The sequence below is a fragment of the Apodemus sylvaticus genome, chromosome 12 (genome assembly GCF_947179515.1).
Source record: "Apodemus sylvaticus chromosome 12, mApoSyl1.1, whole genome shotgun sequence".
Classification (NCBI taxonomy): domain Eukaryota; kingdom Metazoa; phylum Chordata; class Mammalia; order Rodentia; family Muridae; genus Apodemus; species Apodemus sylvaticus.
The window spans coordinates 10,145,876-10,162,524 of record NC_067483.1 but is presented as its reverse complement, the minus strand read 5'-3'; the positions used below and the strand labels follow the sequence as shown (position 1 = coordinate 10,162,524).

The following is a 16,649-nucleotide window of genomic DNA, read 5'->3' as shown; positions in this document are numbered from 1 at the left end:
TACAGAAGAATAGTGTAAAAAACTGCATGGTATTGGAAACAGGCAGGTAGATCAATGGAATAGAATTGAAGACCCAGAAATGAACCAACACAATAATGGTCCTTGATTTTTGACGAAGGAGCTAAAACCATCTAGTGGAAAAAAGATAGCCTTTTCAACAAATGGGTAACTAGCATGTAGAAGAAAGTAAATTGTTCTTTTCTCCATGTGCTAAGCTCAAGTCCAAGTGGACAAAGGACATCCCCATAAAATCAAACACATTGACATTAATAGAAAACAAACTGGGGAAGAGCTTTGTGCAGATTGGTACAGGGGAAATTTTTCTGAACAGAATTCCAGTAGCTTATGCTCTAATATCAAGGATTGACACATGGAATCTCATAAAATTACAAAGATTCTTTAGGGCTAAGGAAACTGTCAATAGGACAAAACAGCAAGCAACAAATTAGAAAAAAAAAAAAATTAACAACCCCAGGGCCAATATCCAATATTTACAAAGAACTCTAGAAATTATTCTCTAGAGAACAAAATAATCCTTTTAAAAATGGTGAACAGACTGATCTCTTCAGCAGCACAAATAATAAAATTGGAATGAAACATAGAAGATTAGCATGGCCCCTGCACAATCATGATACACAAATTCATGAAGTGTTCCATATTTTTTTCAAAATTATGTCAGACCTTCAAAGAAGAATTAACACCAATATTCTTCAAACTATTCCACAAAATAGGAACAGAAAGAACACTACCCAACTCGTTCTATGAAGCCACAATTACACTGATACCAAAACCACACAAAGATCCGACAAAGAAAGAGAACTTAAGGCCAATTTCCCTTATGAATTTCGATGCAAAAATACTCAATAAAATTCCTGCCCACCGAAACCAAGAATACATCAAAACGATCAATGACCCTGATCAAGTAGGCTTCATCCTAGAGATGCAGGGATGGTTCAATGTATGGAAATTCGTCATTGCTATCCATTACATAAACAAATTCAAAGAAAAAAAAACACATGGTAATTTCATTAGATGCTAAAAAAGCATTTGACAAAATTTAGCATCCTTTCATGGTAAAAGTCTTGGAAAGAATGGGAATTCAAGGCCCATACCTAAACATAGTAAAAGCAATATACAGCAAACCGGTAGCCAACATCAAACTAAATGGAGAGAAACTTGAAGCAATCCCACTAAAATCAGGGACTAGACGAGGCTTCCTTCTCTCTCCATATCTTTTCAATATACTACTTGAAGTTCTAGCTAGAGAAATTAGACAACATAAGGAGGTCAAAGGGATACCAATTGGAAAGGAAGAAGTAAAATTATCACTATTTGCAGATGACATGATAGTATACTTAAGTGACCCAAAAAACTCCACGAGAGAACTCTTACAGCTGATAAACAACTTCAGCAAAGTGGCCGGTTACAAAATCAATGCAAGAAAATCAGTAGCCCTCCTATACTCAAAGGAAAATCAGACTGAGAAAGAGATTTGAGAAATGACACCATTCACAATAGCCACAAACAACATAAAGTATCTTGGTGTGACTCTAAACCAAACAAGTGAAATATCTATATGACTAGAACATCATGTCTCTGAAGAAGGAAATTGAAGAAGATCGCAGAAAATTGAAAAATCTTCCATGATTGTGGATTGGCAGTATTAATATAGTTTAAATGGCCATCTTTCCAAAATCAATCTACAGATTCAATGCAATTGCCAACAAAATTGCAACTCAGTTCTTCATAGAGTTAGAAAGAGCAATTCTCAAATTTATCTGGAATAACAAAAAACCAAGGATAGCTAAAACTATTCTCAACAATAAAAGAACTTCTGGGGGAACCTGTTTACCAGAACTCAAAAATTACTACAGAGGAATAGTGTTAAAAAATGCATGATATTGGTATAATGACCGGCAAGTGGATCATTGGAATAGAATTGAAGATCCAGAAATGAACCCATATACCTATGGTCACTTGATCTTCAACAAAGGAGCTGAAAACATCCAGTGGAAAATAGATAGCCTTTTCAACAAATGGTGCTGGTTCAATTGGCTGTCAGTATGCAGAAGAATGCAAATTGATCCATTCATCTCTCCTTGTACTAAGCTCAACTCCAAGTAGATCAAGGACCTCCACATAAAACCTGACACACTGAAACTAATAGAAAGGAAACTGGTGAAGACCTTTGAGGACATGGGCACAGGGGAAAAGTTCCTGAACAAAACACTAATAGTTTATGCTCTAAGATCAAGAATTGACAAATGGGACCTCATAAAATTACAAAGTTTCTGTAAAGCAAAGGACACTGTCAAAAGGATAAAACGGCAACCAACAAATTGGGAAAGGATCTTCACCAACTCTAAATCTGACAGAGGGCTATTATCCAATATAAACAAAGAACTCAACTAGTTAGACTCCAGAGAACTAAATAGCCCTATTAAAAATGGGGTACAAAGCTAAAAAAGAATTTTCACCTGAAGAATTTCAGATGGCTGAGAAGCACCTGCAGAAATGTTTATTTGAGAAATGTAAATCAAACCAATCCTGAGATTTCACCTAACACAAGTCAGAATGGCTAAGGTAAAAATTCAAGAGACAACAGGTGCTGGCAAGGATGTGGCGAAAGTGGCACACCTCTACTGTTGGTGGGTTTGCAAGAAGGTACAACTACTTTGGAAATCTGTTTGTTGGTTCCTCAGAACACTGTACATGACACTTCCGGAGGACCCTGCTATGCCCCTCCTGAGCATATACCCAGAGGATTCCCTAGCATGCAGTAAGGGCATATGCTCCACTATGTTCATAGCAGCCTTATTTATAACAGCCAGAAGCTGGAAAGAAACCAGATCTCATTCAATAGAGTAATGAATATAGAAAATATGGTATATTTACACAATGGAATACTACTCAGCAATTAAAAACAATGAATTCCTGAAATTCTTAAGCAAATGGTTGGACTTGGAAAATATCATCCTAAATGAGGTAATCCAATCACAAAAGAATACTCATGGAATGCATTCACTGATAATTGGATATTAATTAGCCCAGAAGCTCTGAATTCTCAAGGAACAAATACCATATGATACCCAAGAAGAGGGAAGGAGAGGGCCCTCGTTATGAAAAAACTTGATCCAGCATTGTAGTGGAGTACCAGGACAGAGAAATGGGAGAGGGGTGAGTGGGAAATGGGCAGAGGGAAGAGGGCTTATGAGACTGATGGGGAGGGGGAACCGGGAAAGGAGAAGGCGGAAAGCATTCGGAATGTAAACAAAGAATATAGAAAATAAAAAAAAAATAATTAGAAAAAGAAAAAGAAAATAAATAAATGGTGTACAGACCTAAACAAAGAATTTTTCATTTTCCTACAGGATGTCAGATAGTTTTAGTAGGCAAAACCAGCTAACAGTCATAGCCCAAAACTAAAAACACAGGAATCTAAGCCCTGACAGGCATTGGACTGCACCCAGGCCCCACCCACCAAGCCAGGGGGTTGTCATCCAGACAGACTGTCCTGGGACTTGCAGAGGGCACACGCAGCACCATCTTGGCTACCTGACAGAACCAATTAGCAGTCATAGCCCAAGGCGAACATTGCTTGGGCCTAAGCATGTCAGGGTTTTGCCTGGACTCAGGGCCTAAACAGCTAGCCTAGCCTTGTGTGCACCAACCCAATTGAGAGATCTCCTGCCCGGCAGAGTGATCAGCTCTCAGAAAAGGTACCCACAACATAAACCATCAGCAATCCCTGAAGGAACAAATGGGCATCACCTGGTTCACAGAGACCATCTGGGGTAAGGCACACTAGGCATCCAAGGGCACCCAAGAGGGAGGCAGGACATCAGCAATCTGTGACAGGGGAAACTCAGCCATCCAATGTTGCCAAAATAGCCTGACAGCCTCACAGGAGGCTCAAACACCAGCCAGAGACAAGACCAACTAACACCAGAGATAACAAGATGGCAAAAGGCAAATGTAGAAACACTACAAACAGGAATCTAGGCAGTATGGCAGCATCTGAAACAAACTCTCCAACATCAGCAAGTCCTGGATACCCGAACACACCAGAAAAACAAGAATTGGATTTAAAATCACTGGTCATGATGCTGCTAGAGGAATACAAAAAGGATATAAATGAATCTCTTAAAGAAATACAGGGGAACATGAATAAGTTAGAAACCCATATAACAGAAAAAAGAAAATCATTTCAAGATATTCAGGATAATAAGGCTCAAGAGATAGAAGCCAATAAAGACGAAACACACATACACACACACATACACACACACACACACACACACACACTTAAAGAAATGCAGGAGAACTTGAGTCAACAGGCAGAAGTCATGAAAGAGGAAACACAAAAATCTCTTAAAGAATTAAAGGAAAACACAAACAAACAAATGAAGGAACTGAGCAAAACCATCCTGGATCTAAAAACAGAAGTATAAACAACTAAAAAATAACAAAAGGAGACAACTTTGGAGTTAGAAAACCTTGGGAAGAAATCAGAGGCCATAGATTCAAATATCAACAACAGAATACAAGAGAAGGAAGAAATAATCTAAGATGCCAAAGATAGCATAGAAACCATTGACTCAACAGTCAAAGAAAATGTCAAATGCAAAAAAACTTATATCCCAGAACAACCAAGAAATCCAGGACATAATGAGAAGACCAAACCTAAGGATTATAGGTAGAGGTGAGAGTGAAGATTTAAAACTGAAAGGGCCAGCAAATATCTTCAAAAAATTATCGAAGAAAACTTCCCTAACCTAAGGAGAAGGATGCCCATGAATATACAAGAAGCCTACAGAACTCCAAACAGACTGGACCTGAGCAGAAATACTTCCTGTCACATAATAATCAAAACCCAAAATATACTAAACAAAGAAAGAATATTAAAGGCAGTAAGAGAAAAGGGTCAAGTAACATATAAAGGAAGACCTATCAGAATCATACCAGACTTCTCACCAGAGACCATAAAAGCTAGAAGATCCTGGTTGGATCTCATGCAGACTCTAAGAGAACACAAATGTCAGCCAAGATTACTATACCCAGCAAAGCTCTCAATCACCATAGATGGAGAAACCAAGATATTCCAAGACAAAACCAAATTTACACAATATCTTTCCACAAACCAGCCATACAAAGAATAATAGGAGGAAAACGCCAATACAAGGAGGGAAACTACACCCTGAAAAAAGCAAGATAGTTACCTTCTTTCATCGAACCCAAAAGACAACCACTCAAATATAAAAATATCAACAAAAATGACAGGAAGTAATAATCACTATTCCTTAATATCTCTATTAACATCATTGGACTCAATTCTGCAATAAAAAGACAAAGACTAACAGACTGGATACATAAACAGGACCCTACACTTTGCTGCATAAAGGAAACATACCTTAATGTCAAAGACAAATACTACCTTAGAGTAAAATGCTGTAAGATAATTTTACAAGCCAGTGGTCTTAGGAAACGAGCCAGAGTAGCAATTGTAATATCAGATAGAATAGACTTTCCACCTAAAGTCATCAAAAGAGACACGGAAGGACACTTCTTGCTGGTCAAAGGAAAAATCCACCAAGAACAACTCTCAATTCTGATCATCTTAGTGCCAAATGGAAGGGCACCCTCATTCGTAAAAGAAACTTTACTAAAGCTAAAAGCAAACATTGCACCTAACACAATAATTGTGGGTGACTTCAACACTCCATTATCCTCAATGGAGCAATCAGGAAAACAGAAACTAAACAGGGACACAATAAAACTAATTGAAGCTTTGGATCAATTCGATTTGACTGATATTTATAGAACATTTCACCCTAAAACAAAAGAATATACTTTTTTCTCAGCACCTCATGATACCTTCTCCAAAATTGACAATATAATTGATCACAAGACAGACCTCAACAAATATAAGAAGATCAACTAATTCCATGGCTCCTATCAGATCACTATGGAGTAAGAGTATTCTTCAATAGCAACAAAAAGAACAGAAAGCCTACATATCCATGGATGTTGAACAATACTCTACTCAATGACACCTTGGCCAAAGAAGAAATAAAGAAAAATCAGAGACGTTTTAGAATTTAATGAAAATAAAGGCACAAAATATCCAAATCTTTGGGACACATTGAAAGCAGTTCAAAGAGGAAAACTCATAGCCCTGAGTGCCTCCAAAAAGAAATGGGAGAGAGCATACACTAGTAGCTTAATGACACACCTGAAAGCTCTGGAACAAAAAGAAGCTAATTCACCCAGGAGAGGTAGAAGACAGGAAATCATCAAACTCAGGGCTGAAATCAATCAAGTGGAAACAAAGAGAACCATACAAAGAATCAATGAATCCAGGGGCTGGTTCTTTGAGAAAATCAACAAGATAGATAAACCCTTAGCCAGACTGACCAAAGGGCACAGAGACAGTATCCAGATTAACAAAATTAGAAATGAAAAGAGAGATATAACAAAAGAAACTGAGGAAATTAAAAAAAAATCATCAGAACCTACTACAAATGCCTATACTCAACACAACTGGAGAATCTGGAGGAAATGGACAATTTCCTAGACCAAAATTAAATCAGGACGAAATAGATCATCTAAACACCCCCATAACCCCTAAAGAAATAGAAGCAGTCATAGAAAGTCTTCCAACTAATAAAAGCACAGTACCAGATGGTTTCAGTGCAGAATTCTATCAGACCTTCAAAGAAGACCTAACACCAATACTCTGCAAACTATTCCACAAAACGGAAATGGAAGGAACACTACCCAACTCCTTCTAAGAAGCCACAATTAAGCCGATACCAAAACCACACACAGATCCAACAAAGAAAGAGAACTTCAGACCCATTTCCCTTATGAACATTGATGCAAAAATACTCAATAAAATTCTTGCCAACCAAATCCAAGAGCACATAAAAAACAATCATCCACCATGGTCAAGTAGGCTTTATCCCAGGGATGCAGAGTTGGTTCAATATACGGAAATCCATCAATGCAATCCACATGTAATAAGGATACATGCTCCAGTATGTTCATAGCAGCCCTATTCATAAGAGCCAGAAGCTGGAAAGATCCCAGGTATCCCTCAATGGAAGAATGGATGCAAAAAATGTGGTATATATACATAATGGAGTACTATTAAACAATGAATTCATGAAATTCTTAGGCAAATGGATCGAGCTGGAGAACATCATACTGAGTGAGGTAACCCAGTCTCAAAAGATCAATCAGGGTATGCACTCACTAATAAGTGGATATTCACCTAGAAAACTGGAATACCCAAAACATAATCCACACTTCAAATGAGGTATAAGAAGAACAGAGGAGTGGCCCCTTGTTCTGGAAAGACTCAGTGTAACAGAATAGTGCATAACCAGAACAGGGAAGTGGGAAGGGGTGGGTGGGAGAACAGGGGAGAGGGAAGGGGGCTTATAGGACTTTTGGGAGTGAGGGGTCAGATAAGGGGAAACCATTTGAAATGTAAATAAAATATATATTGAATAAAAAAAAAAAGAAAAATTCTTGCCAAACAAATCTAAGAACACATAAAAAACGATCATCCACCATGCTCAAGTAGGCGTCATCCCAGGGATGGAGGAATGGTTCAATATACGGAAATCCATCAATGTAATCCACTACATAAACAAAATCAAAGAAAAAAAACACATGGTCATTTCATTGGATGCTGAAAAAACATTTCATAAATTCAGCATCCTTTCATGCTTAAAGTCGTGGAAAGTATAGGAATTCAAGGCCCATACCTAAACATAGTAAAAGCAATATACAGCAAACCGGTAGCCAACATCAAACTAAATGTAGAGAAACTTGAAACAATCCCACTAAAAACATGGACTAGACAAGGCTGCCCGCCTCTCCTTATCTTTTCAATATTGTACTTGAGGTACTAGCTCAGGCAATTAGACAACATAAGGATGTCAAAGGGATACAAATTGGAAATGAAGAGAACTCAAATAATCACTATTTGCAGATGATATGATACTCTACCTAAGTGACGCAAAAAACTCCACTAGAGAACACCTACAGCTGATAAACAACTTCAGCAAAGTGGCAGGTTATAAAATCAACTCAAGCAAATCAGTAGTCTTCCTATACTCAAAGGATAAGCAGGCTGAGAAAGAAATTAGGGAAATAACACATTACACAATAGCCACAAACAGTATAAAGTATCTTGGTATGACTCTCACCAAACAAGTGAAAGATATGTATGACAAGAACTTCAAGACTCTGAAGAAGGAAATGGAAGACCTCAGAAAATGGAAAAATTTCCCATGCTCATGGATTGGCAGGATTAATAGAGTTAAAATGGGCATTTTTCCAAAAGCAATATACAGATTCACCGCAATATCCATCAAAATCCCAAATCAGTTCTTCATAGAGTTAGGAAGAGCAATTCTCAAATTCATCTGGAATAACAAAAAACCGAGGATAGCTAAAACTATTCGTATCAACAAAAGAAATTCTGGTGTAATCAGTATCCCAGACCTCAAACAATACTACAGAGCAATTGTGTTAAAAAAAACTGCGTGGTATTGGTACAGTAACAGGCAGGCAGATCAGTGGAATGGGATTGAAGATCCAGAAATAAACCCACACACTTATGGCCACTTGATCCTCGACAAAGGAGCTGAAAACATCCAGTGGAAAAAAGATAGCCCTTTTCAACAAATGGTGCTGGTTCAACTGGAGGTCACAATGCAGAAGAATGCGAATTGATCCATCCTTATCTCCTTGTACTAAGCACAACTCCAAATGGATCAAGGATATCCACATGAAGCCAGAAACTCTAAAGCTAATAAAAAAGAAACTGGGGAAGACCCTTGAGGATATCAGTACAGGGGGAAAGTTCCTGAACACAACACCAATAGCATATGCTCTAAGATCAAGAATAGACAAATGGGACCTCATAAAATTACAAAGTTTCTGTAAGGCAAAGGACACCATCAAAAGGACAAATCAGCGACCAACAAATTGGGAAAAGATCTTCACCAACCCTACATCAGATAGAGGGCTAATATCCAATATATACAAAGAACTCAAGAAGTTAGAACCCAGAAAGCCAAACAACCTTATTAAAAATGGGGTACAGAGCTAAACAAAGATTTTTCATCCAAAGAACTTCGAATGGCTGAGAAGCATGTTTAAAAAAGCTCAACTTCATTAGTCATTAGGGAAATGCAAATCAAAACAACCCTGAGATTTCACCTTACACCAGTCAGAATGGCTAAGACTAAAAACCCAGGAGACAGCATGTGTTGGCGAGGATGTGGAGAAAGAGGAACACTTTTCCACTGCTGGTGGGGTTGCAAATAGGTACAACCACTCTGGAAATCAGTCTGGTGGTTTCTCAGAAAATTGGCCATGTCATTTCTGGAGGAGCCTGCTATACCACTCCTGGGCATATACCCAGAGGATTCCCCAACAGTTAATAAGGACACGTGCTCCACTATGTTCATAGCAGCCCTATTTATAATAGCCAGAACCTTGAAAGAACCCGTTTCTGAATGGATGCCAAAAATTTGGTATATATACACAATGGAGTACTATTAAGTCATTAGAAACAATGAATTTATGAAATTCTTAGACAAATGGATGGAGCTGGAGAACATCATACTAAGTGAGGTAACACAGTCTTAAAGGATTAATCATGGTATGCACTCACTAATTAGTGGATATTAGCCTAGAAAATTGGAATACCCAAAACATAATCCACACATCAAATGATGTACAAGAAGAATAGTAGAGTGGCCTAGTTCTGGAAAGACTCACTGTAGCAGTATAGGGCAAAACCAGAAGAGGGAAATGGGAAGAGGTGGATGGGAGAACATGGGGAAGGAAGAGGGCTTATGTGACTTTTGGGGAGTGGAGGGCCAGAAACGGGGAAATCATTTGAAATGTAAATAAAAATATTTTGAATAAAAAATATTTTTAAAAAAGAATTTTTACCTGATAAATATCAAAAAACAATGATTTCATGAAATTCTTAGGCAAATGGTTGTAACTTCAAAATATCATCGTGAGTGACATAACCCAATCATAAAAGAACACACATGGTATGAACTCCCTGATAAATGGATATTAGCCCAGAAGCTTGGAATACACAAGACACAATTCACTGACCACATGAAGCTCAAGAAGGAAAAACTAGGTCTTTCTTAGAAGCGGGGAATAAAATAACCACAGAAGGAGATGCAAAGACCAAGTCTGGAGCAAATTCTGAGGGAAAGACCATCCAGAGGCTACCCCATAGGGATACATCCCATATAGATTTATAAAACCCAGACATTATTATCAATGACCGCAAGTGCTTGCTGAGAGGAATTGAATATAGCTATCACATAGGAGGCTCTGCTAGTGCATGACAAATATGCAGGGGGACACTCTCAGCCAACCATTGAACTTAGCATAAGGTCTCCAATGGAAGAGCTAAAGAAAGGTCACAGGAGCTGAAGGAATTTGCAGCACCATAGGTGGAACAATGATACAAGACACCCTATATTCCCAGAGCTCCAAGGGACAAAACCATCAACCAAAGAGTACACATGTCCTTACCTGTGGCTCCAGATGCATAGGCAGCATAGGATGGTCTTATTGAACATCAAAGGGAGGAGAGGCCCATGGTCCCAGAAAGGCTTGATCCCACAGTTTAGGGGCATAACCGGACAGAGAGGTGGGACAGGGTTGATTTGGGAACAGGGGGTGGGGGGATGACTTATGGGATTTTTGGGGGTGGGAGCACTAGGAAAGTGGGCAACATTTTAAATTTAAAAAAAAAGAATATGTGAAATAAAAAATGAAAAAAAATTCCCAGTACCTTACTGAACGGATCTATATGTAACTATTTGTGCTACCTTTATGAAACTCTTTGACCTTATATTTAGGGGATTTGGGCATTAGTTTTTCATAATTCTCTATGTATTAGTCAAAGATATCCTGTATATACATTCTCCTATTCATGTGATAAAAGAGAAATTCCTGATATATCTTGCTGTACTTGCATGAAAATTGTATCACCAGATCAGGATCCTATACTTATGAATCCATCTAAACTTAATTGACTCTATTATTTTCTGTCCCCAAATAAGTCCCATTGATGTTTAAGGCTGCAGTAGATATTTTTCAGGTACACGAGACTATCTGATTCATAACAGTGTCTTCCATAAGCATGTGGCATGCCAGCATGGTACAGTTGTAAACATAGTCACTGCCTAGCTAATTCTGAGTTAATAACAAGCTTTGTAAGTGTATTTGTGTATGCACATATGAGTATTTGCATGCGATTCTGATTCTGTGAATTAAAGCAGAATGGTCCATGCTAAGATAGTCATGTAGAGGTCAAAGGATAACTTTCCTAGGTTAGTTCTCTTTTTCCATTGTGTGACTTCTGGGTTCTGGGGAACTAATTCTGATTAAGAGATTTGTGAAGAAAATAATTTTACCTATCAAGCTACTTCAATGACTCAGAAAGCTTTCTTTATCCTCATCTTGACTTTAAGGGCTAAAATCATTTACCTGATCCTTTAGTTGTTCCTCCGGATAAGATAACTTATGGAGAATTCATAGGTAATATCTTCCAGTAAATTCAAAAACTACTGTTGACTCTTGACTTATATGTTACAAAAGATATGACTAAGGTTTAAGCAAGATTGTTTATTTATATTTCATATTACATAAATTGGGCAATGTAATAGGCTAAAGGATTAATTTGATGGTACTTTACTGAGAAAATTTGATAGACTAAGTGTTAATATTTAAAGGCATGCATGAAATAAACTCTCAGGTATTTAGCCCTCTATATGGGAAGAAGAAAGCCATCATACAAATAGAGCCATTAAGTGTGATATTACTTGAGCTACTTGCAACATTTGGGTTTGCAGCTGGGAATGTAATGTCACAAGTCATGCTGGCTTTGCTCAGGGTTCAAAATATTCTAATAACAGTTCTTAAAGCTTACTCATCACTACATCTGAATGAGATTCCTCATTTTCCCATTCCCACAATTTAAATATCTTCTCAAGCAAAACTCCATTTAAAAAAAAAAAGGAAAAGCTTTATCATAACACTTTTCATATGTAGTATTTGCTATGAAATTAGCATTTTACCTGCTGTTTTAGCTTGAGAAAAACATACAGATTGATTTTTTTCTATTTTTTTTAACTAAGAAATAATGGAGAAAATTTTTCAGATACCAAACACCAAAATTAAATCAGGATCAAATAGACCATCTAAACAGTCCCATAACCCCTAAAGAAATAGAAGGGGTCATAGATAGACTTCCAACCAAAAAAAGCACAGGACCAGATGGTTTTAGTACAGAATTCTATCAGACCTTCAAAGAAGACTTAACACCAATACTCTTCAAACTATTCCACCAAATAGGAACAGAAGGAACACTACCCAAATCCTTCTACGATGCCACAAGTATACTGATAACAAAACCACATAGAGATCCAACAAATAAAGAGAATTACAGGCCAATTTCCCTTATGAATATCGATTCAAAAATACTCAATAAAATTCTTGCCCACCGACCTCATAAAATTACAAAGTTTCTGTAAGGCAAAGGACACCATCAAGAGGACAAATCGGCAACCAACTAATTGGGAAAAGATCTTCACCAATCCTACATCAGATAGAGGGCCAATAACCAATATATATAAAGAACTCAAGAAGTTAGACTCCAGAAAACCAAACAACCCTATTAAAAAATGGGGTACAGAGTTAAACAAAGAATTCTCACCTGAAGAACTACGGATGGCGGAGAAGCATCTTAAAAAATGCTCAACTTCATTAGTCATTAGGGAAATGCAAATCAAAACAACCCTAAGATTTCATCTTATACCAGTCAGAATGGCTAAGATTAAAAATTCAGGAGACAGCAGGTGTTGGAGAGGGTGTGGAGAAAGAGGAACACTCCTTCACTGCTGGTGGGGTTGCAAATTGGTACAACCACTCTGGAAATCAGTCTGGCGGTTCCTCCGAAAACTGCGCACCTCACTTCCAGAAGATCCTGCTATACCACTCCTGGGCATATACCCAGAAGACTCCCCACCATGTAATAAGGATACATGTTCTACTATGTTCATAGCAGCCCTATTTATAATTGCCAGATGCTGGAAAGAACCCAGGTATCCCTCAACAGAAGAGTGGATGCAAAACATGTGGTATATCTACACAATGGAGTACTATTCCGCCATTAGAAACAATGAATTCATGAAATTCTTAGGCAAATGGATGGAGCTAGAGAATATCATACTAAGTGAGGTAACCCAGACTCAAAAGGTGAATCATGGTATGCACTCACTAATAAGTGGATATTAACCTAGAAAACTGGAATACCCAAAACATAATCCACACATCAAATGAGGTACAAGAAGAAAGGAGGAGTGGCCCCTGGTTCTGGAAAGAATCAGTGAAACAGTATTCAGCAAAACCAGAACGGGGAAGTGGGAAGGGGTGGATGGGAGGACAGGGGAAGAGAAGGGGGCTTACAGGACTTTCGGGGAGTGGGGGGGGGCTAGAAAAGGGGAAATCATTTGAAATGTAAATAAATTATATCGAATAAAAAAAAAAAAGAAAAAGAAAATTCTTGCCCACCAAATCCAAGAACGCATAAAAAACGATCATCCACAAGGATCAAGTAGGTTTCATCTCAGGGATGCAGGGATGGTTCAATATAAGGAAATCCATCAATGCAATCCACTACATAAACAAACTCAAAGAAAAAAAAAACACATGATCATTTCATTAGATGCTGAAAAGGCATTTGACAAAATTCAGCATCCTTTCATGCTAAAAGTCTTTGAAAGGACAGGAATTCAAGGTCCATATTAAAACATAGTAAAAGCAATATACAGCAAACCGGTAGCCAACATCAAACTAAATGGAGAGAAACTTGAAGCAAACCCACTAAAATCAGGGACTAGACAAGGCTGCCCCTCTCTCCATATCTTTTCAATGTAGTTCTTGAAATCATAGCTAGAGCAATTAGACAACATAAGGAGGACAAAAGGATACAAATTGGAAAGGAAGAAGACAAACTATCACTATTTGCAGATGATATGATAGTATACTTAAGTGACTCCAAAAAAAAAAAAAAAAAAAAACTCTATTAGAGAACTCCTACAGCAGATAAACAACTTCACCAAGGTGCCTGGTTATTAAATCAACTCAAGCAAATCAGTAGCCATTATATACTCAAAGGATAAGCAGACTGATAAAGAAATTAGGGAAATGACACCCTTCACAATAGCCACAAACAGCATTCTTGAGGTGAATCTAACCAAACTTGTGAAAGACCTATATGACAAGAACTTCAGATCTCTAAAGAAGGAAATCAAAGAAGATCTCAGAAAATGGAAAAAATCTTCCATGCTCATGGATTGGCAGGATTAATATAGTTAAAATGGCCATAGTGCCAAAGGCAATCTACAGATTCAATGCAATCCCCATCAAAATCCCAACCCTGTTCTTCATAGAGCTAGAAAGAGCAATGTTCAAATTCATCTGGAATAACAAAAAACCCAGGATAGCTAAACCTATTCTCAACAGTAAAAGATCTTCAGGGAGATTCAGTATCCCAGACCTCAAAATTTACTACAGAGCAATAGTGATAAAAACTGCATGGTATTGGTACAATGTCAGGCAAGCAGATCAATGGAATAGGATTGAAGACCCAGAAATGAACCCACACACCTATGGTCACTTCATCTTCGACAAAGGAGGTGAAAACATGCAGTAGAAAAAAATATATTCTTTTCAACAAATGGTGCTGTTTCAATTGGAGGTCAGCATGCAGAAGAATGTGAATTGATTCATTCTTATCTCCTTGTACTAAGCTCAACTCCAAATGAATCAAGGACCTCCTCATAAAACCTGACACACTGAAACTAATAGAAAAGAAACTGGGGAAGACCCTTGAGGACATGGGCACAGGGCAAAAGTTCATGAATAGAACACCAATAGCTTATGCTCTAAGATCAAGAATTGACAAATGGGACCTCATAAAACTACAAAGTTTCTGTAAGTCAAAGGACACTGTCAAAAGGACAAAATGTCAACCAACAGATTGGGAAAGGATCTTTACCAATCCTAAATCTGAAAGAGGGCTGATATCTAATATAGACAGAGAACTCAAGAAGGTAGAACCTAGAGAACTAAATACCCCCATTAAAAAGTGGAGTACTGAGCTAAACAAAGATTTTTCATGTGAAGAACTTTGGAGGGCTGAGAAACACCTTAAGAAATGTTCAACATCAATAATCATTAGGGAAATGCAAATCAAAACAATCCTGAGATTTCACCTCACACCAGTCAGAATGGCTAAGGTCAAAAAATCAGGAGACAGCAGGTGCTGGCAAGGATGTGGAGAAAGAACACTCCTCCACTGGTGGTGAGATTGTAAGATGGTGCAACCACTTTGGAAATCAGTCTGGAGGTTCCTTAGAAAACTGGGCATGGCACTTCCAAAGGATCCTGCTATTCTACTCCTGGGCATAAACCCAGGGGATTTCCCAGCATGTAATAAGGACACTTGCTCCACTATGTTCATAGCAGCCCTATTTGTAATATCCAGAAGCTAGAAAGAACCCAGGTGTCCCTCAACAGAGGAATGGATACAAAAAAAATGTGGTATATTTACACAATGGAGTACTATTCAGCCATTAGAAACAATGAATTAATGAAATTCTTAGACACATGGATGGAGCTGGAGAACATAATACTAAGTGAGGTAACCCAGTCTCAAAAGATTAATCAAGGTGTGCACTCACTAATAAGTGGATATTAACCTAGAAACTTGGAATACCCAAGAAATAATCCACATATTAAATGATATCCAAAATGAACAGAGAAGTGGCCCCTGGTTCTGGAAAGACTCAATGCACCAGTATAGGGGAATACCAGAACAGGGAAGTGGGAAGGAGTAGATGGAGGAACAGGGGTGCGGGGGAAAAGGGCTTATGGGACTTGTGAGGAGTGGGGACCCAGAAAAGGGGAAATCATTTGATATATAAATAAAGAATACATCGAATAAAAAAATTAGTATTTTACCTGCTGTTTTATCTTGAGAAAAACATACAGTTTGATTTTTCTCTATTTTTAACCAAGAAATGGTGGAGCAAAATTTTTCATAGCTAAACAAACAAACGAAAAAAAAAATAGCTAGGAAACAACATACTATTAAATCTTTTAGTAACAACAACAACAAAAGGAAAGTTATTTAGTGTGTAGAGAAGATTAACATAAAATATCTCTTGAGAGAGCGTGAGAGGGAGAAGAGAGAATCTTTAGGTGACGCCTAGCTTAACTTCTGGGAGAAAGCTTGTGTCCTACTAGGAGTAGTTCTAAGTCCAGTTAATTTACAGAATTTTAAGATTAGCATACCATGACTCAAAAAATCATACATCTCAATATGTTACTATTTTCTTTATATATTTAAAAGATATATATATTCTATATATATCTTTATATATTTATTAATTATTAAAATTATGCAATATGTTTTTATCATGTTCCCTCCCGTAACTGCCGTCAGATCTTCCCTACTTTTCTGTCTATTCAACTTTGTTTTGTCTAACTTTTTTCAAAAATCGAAACACAAAGTTTAGCACAAAAATAAA

The 16,649-nt window shown here is 37.6% G+C and overlaps 1 non-coding gene across 1 annotated transcript; it reads left to right on the top strand.

The window, feature by feature from the left end:
* The first annotated feature begins 558 nt into the window (after positions 1–558).
* LOC127698021 (U6 spliceosomal RNA) lies at positions 559–663 on the top strand. The gene has a single exon (XR_007980664.1). It is a non-coding gene; the product is annotated as a U6 spliceosomal RNA (small nuclear RNA).
* The last annotated feature ends 15,986 nt before the right edge of the window (positions 664–16,649 follow it).